Source organism: Oncorhynchus kisutch, linkage group LG26, assembly GCF_002021735.2.
Source record: "Oncorhynchus kisutch isolate 150728-3 linkage group LG26, Okis_V2, whole genome shotgun sequence".
Taxonomy (NCBI): domain Eukaryota; kingdom Metazoa; phylum Chordata; class Actinopteri; order Salmoniformes; family Salmonidae; genus Oncorhynchus; species Oncorhynchus kisutch.
The window spans coordinates 923,414-930,041 of NC_034199.2; the positions used below are offsets into that span (position 1 = coordinate 923,414).

Below are 6,628 nucleotides of genomic sequence, written 5' to 3' on the forward strand. Positions count from 1 at the left end.
GAGAGAGAGAGGGACCGAGCAGGCACCGTGTTATGGCGTGAGGCGCACAGTGTCCCCGGTGCGTGTGCATAGCCCGGTGCGGTACATCCCAGCTCCTCGTATCGGCCGGGCTAGAGTGGGCATCGAGCCAGGTGCCATGAAGCCGGCTCAGCTCATCTGGTCTCCAGTGCGTCTCCTCGGGCCGGTGTACATGGCACCAGCCTTACGCATGGTGTCCCCGGTTCGCCGCACTGGCCTGGCTACGGGGAGCATTCAACCAGGTAAGGTTGGGCAGGCTCGGTGCTCAAGAGCTCCAGTGCGCCTGTACGGTCCGGTGCCATCTCCATGTACCAGCCCTCCAGTGGCAGCCCCCCGCACCAGGCTGTCTCTCTGTCTTCTGCCTACAGGTGCTCCCGCCTCTCCAGCGCTGCCAGAGTCTCCCGTCTGTCCTGAGCTGCCAGAGTCTCCCGTCTGTCCATAGCTGCCAGAGTCTCCCGTCTGTCCATAGCTGCCAGAGTCTCCCGTCTGTCCTGAGCTGCCAGAGTCTCCCGTCTGTCCTGAGCTGCCAGAGTCTCCCGTCTGTCCTGAGCTGCCAGAGTCTTGAGCTGCCAGAGTCACCCGTCTGTCTTGAGCTGCCAGAGTCTCCCGTCTGTCCTGACTGACGGTCCTGAGCCGTCAATCAGCCTGGAGTTGCCAAAGCCGCCTGTCACGTCAGCGATGTCTGAATCGCCCTTCACTCCGGAGCTGCCGGAGTCTCCCGCCTGTCCGGCTTTGCCGGACTCTCCCACCTTTCCGGCGCTGCCGGAGTCTCCCGTCCATTCGGGACCCGTGGCGTGGGTCCCCAGTCCAAGGTCGGCGGCGAGGGTCGCCGCTCTAAAGAGGCCACGGAGGCGGGCTAAGAGGCGCACAAAAACTATGGTGAAGTGGAGTCCACGTCCCACGCCAGAGCCGCCACCGCGGGCAGACGCCCACCCAGGCCCTCCCCTATAGGTTCAGGTTTTGTGGCCATAGTCCGCACCTTTGGGGGTGGGGGGGGGGGTACTGTCACGTTCTGACCTTTATTTCCTTTGTTTTGTCTTTATTTAGTATGGTCAGGGTGTGAGTTTGGCTGGGCAGTCTATGTTTGTTTTTCTATGTTGGTTTTTGTGTTCAGCCTAGTATGGTTCTCAATCAGAGGCAGGTGTCGTTAGTTGTCTCTGATTGAGAATCATATTTAGGTAGCCTGTTTTCCTTTGTGTTTTGTGGGTGGTTATTTTCAGTCTTTGTGTGTCTGCACCAGATAGAACTGTTTCGGTTGTCACTTTGTTGTTTTGTATTTTTGAAGTGTTCAATTTCTTATTAGAAAGATGAACACTAACGACGCTGCGCTTTGGTCCTCTCCTTCTTCCACAGACGACAGCCGTTACACATTCACTGTTATGATGTTATGATGTCCCAGACCCGACCCGGGCCTGTGAGCAGGCCTTATGATAATAAACAAACCATTGTACTTGATAGTTTGCCAAATTCAAAAGGCCTATTCCGAAGAGTTACATTTTCCCCAAAATATTATTTTCACTCTGAAAAGCTGTAAAATAAATTGTGCTTGATGTAGCACATAATATAATATTAACTTTCCTGATAGGTTTGACATTTTCAAAAATGAGCAATTGCAGAGTAGACCTGTTCATTCCAGGACAACATGAAGACTAAATGTAACTGCTACGTTTAGGGTTAGGCTTCTTAGGGCAGGAGTTCAACGCTTCACTACTGCAGGCAGTAAGAAAAAAATCGATTCATTTTCCACCTTTGTTGTTGTTGCTGTTACATTCGTAGCAATATGCCCTTATTCAAAACCATTTTTTTAAATGAACATTTGCCTTTTAGATGTCACTACCGCTCAGAGACTGGTGGTCCCAAGAGCACAATCTGAAAGGGACTTCAAAGATGCTCTCAGGAACCTGTTTCACCTATGCCGGATGGACTCACACAGGTGTGTTACCCCCTTACAGTTACATGCAGTAACACCTGCTGCAGTCATTTCCAGTGGGCAATTGGGAAGGTCTGCACTATACATTCGGGAAAAGGTAATATCACAACCAAGACTGACTATTGTGTTTTCCTTGATATTTTTTATGTATCATGGTATAACTGTATAGTTCCGGTATTTCAACATGTTGAATGTAATACTTATTGCAAATATTATTTTAAAAATAGAGCTACATCCATCCTTAACATGTCTTCTTGACCGTCACATTGATTACATTCTATAGTGAGTGATGCATGGCTACATTGGCTACATTATTTTTCTTAAATCATTTTCAGAATGCAATCACCTCATGTTTGACAGCTTTATTGCTTTCTCCATGTTTTCAAAATGTATAAGCCTTTAAATAACCTTTTACAAACAAGGTTACACCTGTGGAAGCACCTATTCCTGCACCTATTCCTGTGCCTCCCCATCTTCTGCACCACTTCTTGTGGCTCCTCCACCACCAGCACAACTTCCTGTGCCCCCCATCTTCTGCACAACTTCCTGTGGCCCCCCTCCACCAGCACAACTTCCTGTGGCCCCCCATCTTCTGCACCACTACTTGTGGCTCCCACTCCACCAGCACCTATTCCTGTGGCCCCCCATCTTCTGCACCTCTCCTTGTGGCTCCCCCTCCACCAGCACCTATTCCTGTGGCTCCCCCATCTTCTGCACCACTTCTTGTGGCTCCCCCTCCACCAGTACAACTTCCTGTGGCCCCCCTCCACCTATACCTCTTCCTGAGGCCCCCTCTCCACCTATACCACTTCCTGTGGCCCCCTCTCCACATATACCACTTCCTGTGGCCCCCCCCTCCACCTATACCATTCCCTGAGGCTTATCGGCCACCTTCACTACAATATGTGGCCTCCCATCCATGGAGCCCACTCTCGTCTATTGATTTTGGTGATTATGACAATGAGTCAATCAAATCAAATAACTTTATTTGTCACGTGCGCCGAATACAACAGGTGTAGACATTACAGTGAAATGCTTACTGTAATCTATGCTTAGTACAATCTAACCAATAGTGGAAAAAAAGGTATTAGGTGAACAATAGGTAGGTAAAGAAATAAAATGACAGTAAAAAGACAGGCTATATACAGTAGAGAGGCTATAAAAGTAAAGAGGCTACACACAGACATCGGTTAGTCAGGCTGATTGAGATAGTATGTACATGTAGATATGGTTAAAGTGACTATGCATATATGATGAACAGAGAGTAGCAGCAGTGTAAAAAGAGGGGTTGGGAGGGGCACACGATGCAAATAGTCTGGGTATCCATTTGATCACTTGTTCAGGAGTCTTATGGCTTGGGGGTAAAAACTGTTGAGAAGCCTTTTTGTCCTAGACTTGGCACTCTGGTACCGCTTGCCATGCACTCCGGTACCGCTTGCTTTGACTGGGGTGGCTGGGGTCTCTGACAATTTTTAGGGCCTTCCTCTGACACCGCCTGGTGTAGAGGTCCTGGATGGCAGACAGCTTAGCCCCAGTGATGTACTGGGCCGTACGCACTACCCTCTGTAGTGCCTTGTGGTCAGAGGCCGAGCAATTTCCGTACCAGGCAGTGATGCAACCGGTCAGGATGCTCTCAATGTTGCAACTGTAGAACCTTTTGAGGATCTCAGGACCCATGCCAAATCTTTTTAGTTTCTTGAGGGGAATAGGCTTTGTCGTGCCCTCTTCACGACTGTCTTGGTGTGTTTGGACCATTCTAGTTTGTTGTTGATGTGGACACCAAGGAACTTGAAGCTCTCAACCTGCTCCACTACAGCCCCGCCGATGAGAATGGGGGTGTGCTAGGGTCCTCCTTTTCCTGTAGTCCACAATCATCTCCTTAGTCTTGGTTACGTTGAGGGATAGGTTGTTATTCTGGCACCACCCGGCCAGGTTTCTGGCTTCCTCCCTATAGGCTGTCGTCCATGTAAATAATTCCATGTCTTGTTATTACAGATGAATTGTATCTGAGCTTTGTTATTATCAATGCCTCTTTTTTAGTGTTGACCTCCAAACACTGCTGATGTTAATGAGCAGCAAGGTTGACTCTGCTTTTGCCCCTGATGCCAACCAAATGAACGTGATGAGGGACAACGTTTATGATTGTGCAATGAGAGGTTTTAAGAGAGCCCGCTTTAATCTGGAAGCAAAAATAGACATGGTTTTTAGGGATGCTGATGGAATTGGCGAAGGAGCAGCTGATGAGGGTGGTCCCTCAAGAGAATTTCTCTGGCTGCTAATGAGCGCCATCCATTCCTCTGCAAGATTTGAGGGACCTGACTGGCAAAAATGTCTTTCTTGCAACTCTCAAGGTGAGTTACAGTTTTACCCCAACAAAGACACGTTTTTTTATGGCAATATGTATGACTTGAGCAGGACGTGATTTTTGTATGTTATGTAATGTGTCCTTTATTTACAGTTTGTCTTCTGTGTGAGAGCGCTCTATGATAACGTATACAAGCAGGTGGGCCGCATGATTGCTGTCTGTCTGGTACATGGGGTTGTAGAGCCACAATTCTTTTCAGAGAGGCTATACAGGCAAGTGTGTGGCCTGCAACCTCCTGTGCCAGAACTGAAAGAAATTGTGGAATATGACTTCAGAGAGAAGTTGGAGAAGGTAAGTAACTTTATACTGTGATGGATGTTATGCTACTGTTAATTTGCACTAAGTTTATTAGGGTTGTAGTTGTTCATGAATACTATTCCACATGGTTCTGGTTTCCTTTTGTTGGCAGTCAATCTTTTTAAGGGTAGTGATAATCAGTTTAGTGTTTTGCTAATTTGTCCCAAAACAATGTTATTGTCACGTTCTGACCTTTATTTCCGTTGTTTTGTCATTATTTAGTATGGTCAGGGCGTGAGTTGGGGTGGGCAGTCTATGTTTGTTTTTCTATGATTTTGGGATTTGTATGTTTCAGCCTAGTATGGTTCTCAATCAGAGGCAGGTGTCATTAGTTGTCTCTGATTGAGAATCATACTTAGGTAGCCTGTGTTTCACTGTTTGTTTGTGGGTGATTGTCTATGTTAGTTGCTTGTGTCAGCACAGGTCTCATTTATAGCGTCACGGTTGTTTATTGTTTTTGTATAGTTTGTATTCAGTGTTCAGTGTTCAGTGCTTTCTTTTATTAAATATTCATCATGAACACATACCACGCTGCATTTTAGTCCTCCGATCCCTCTCGCCTCTCCTCTTCAGATGAAGAGGAGGACGCCCGTGACAGTTATTGAACTATCTAAGATCCAGTTTGCACAAACTATTGACGAGGCACAGGAAGTGGTTATGGAGGCCTCTGGACAACTGCTCATGTTGGGGTCAGTGCGATACATTCGTACATTGGAGGAGAGGGATGCCCTGGTGGAGTCAGCCACAAAGTTATACTTAGAAAGCAGGCTACAGGATGCTCTTGAGCAGTGAGTTTCCATATATCTAAGGAATCCCATAAGCTGATTTAAATTCTTCAGGGCAAATTCATTATGTGACATTCTTTACTATATAGATTCAAAGAGGGTCTGGAGTGTCTTGGTCTCCTGCCTTACATGAATAGACACTCAAGCCTATTCAGAGAGGTTTTCATCTATGCTGAGAAGCCTCTTTTGGCCAAAGACATAGCTTCTTTCTTCAAAGCAGAGCTCTCCCCACCTGGTACCAATCAAAGAGCAATAGAGAGCCGAGTCGTTTGTTTCTGGAGGGACTGGCTGCTGGAGGTGGAAAGTTAGATGCAAAACCATGATCATTGAAGTTACACGGCCCACATCGGTAATATATCACCTAATCACTCTCACAACTGTGGAACAGCATTTTATGGCCTTATTCTTCCATGGGCCCCCTAAGAACGTAAAATATAAATTAAATCCCAAACTACTTTCACTTAGAGTATCGTGTTCTCCAAGAACGGTTACTTATGGATTGTAATGTTCCCACCTTCTTTTTTTCAGAGGGGAATGCATACCATTTAACCCTGGAGAAGGTTCTCATTTTCACTTCGACCATTCCTAGGCTGGGATTCCCAGTGGAGCCACAGCTACAGTCATTACCCAAACAACAGGATCTTCCTGGAAGCAAATACATGCAGCATTGATTTAAGGCTGCCAATACACCCAACTTATGCAGCCTTCAGGTAGAAAATGGAGAGTGGAATTCTACAGTCACCAACATTTGGTGTCATTTAAAGGGAATGAATTTAAGGGGAATTATCCTAAATGTTTATTGCATGACTACCTAGTAAAGTTGAGAATACTGCAATGTTAATTGGTGATGAGTCCCAAAAGGATTTATATATTCTGAAAGTTTGACAAGTTCGGCCATCATCCAAAAAAAGTTGTAGTGAAAGTTTTCAAAAACATTACAACCAACCAAAATCAATTGGACACAGTAATAAATCATTCAGCTTTAATATTTGAATAAATGTATGAATTATTAGTAGAGTGGGTAAGTCATGTATGTCAAGGGACTATGTTACAATATGTGCAATGTTATAAAAAATAAATATTACAGTAAATATGGACAACATTTTATTTACATGTGTTATGGCAATAAACAACACTGTAGTTGGTACATAGGTCGTAGTGCAGCAGGTTGATGAGGAAAGTGGAGGAGCACTGGTGGGACTTTGAGTGAAGTAACTGAGGGCAGAAAAGGAT

At 45.9% G+C, this 6,628-nt stretch overlaps 1 long non-coding RNA gene across 1 annotated transcript; it reads left to right on the top strand.

The window, feature by feature from the left end:
- The first annotated feature begins 4,993 nt into the window (after positions 1-4,993).
- Positions 4,994-6,405, top strand: LOC116357688 (uncharacterized). The gene is made up of 3 exons (XR_004205612.1): positions 4,994-5,398; positions 5,485-5,744; positions 5,924-6,405. It is a non-coding gene; the product is annotated as an uncharacterized LOC116357688 (long non-coding RNA).
- Positions 6,406-6,628: the final 223 nt, after the last annotated feature.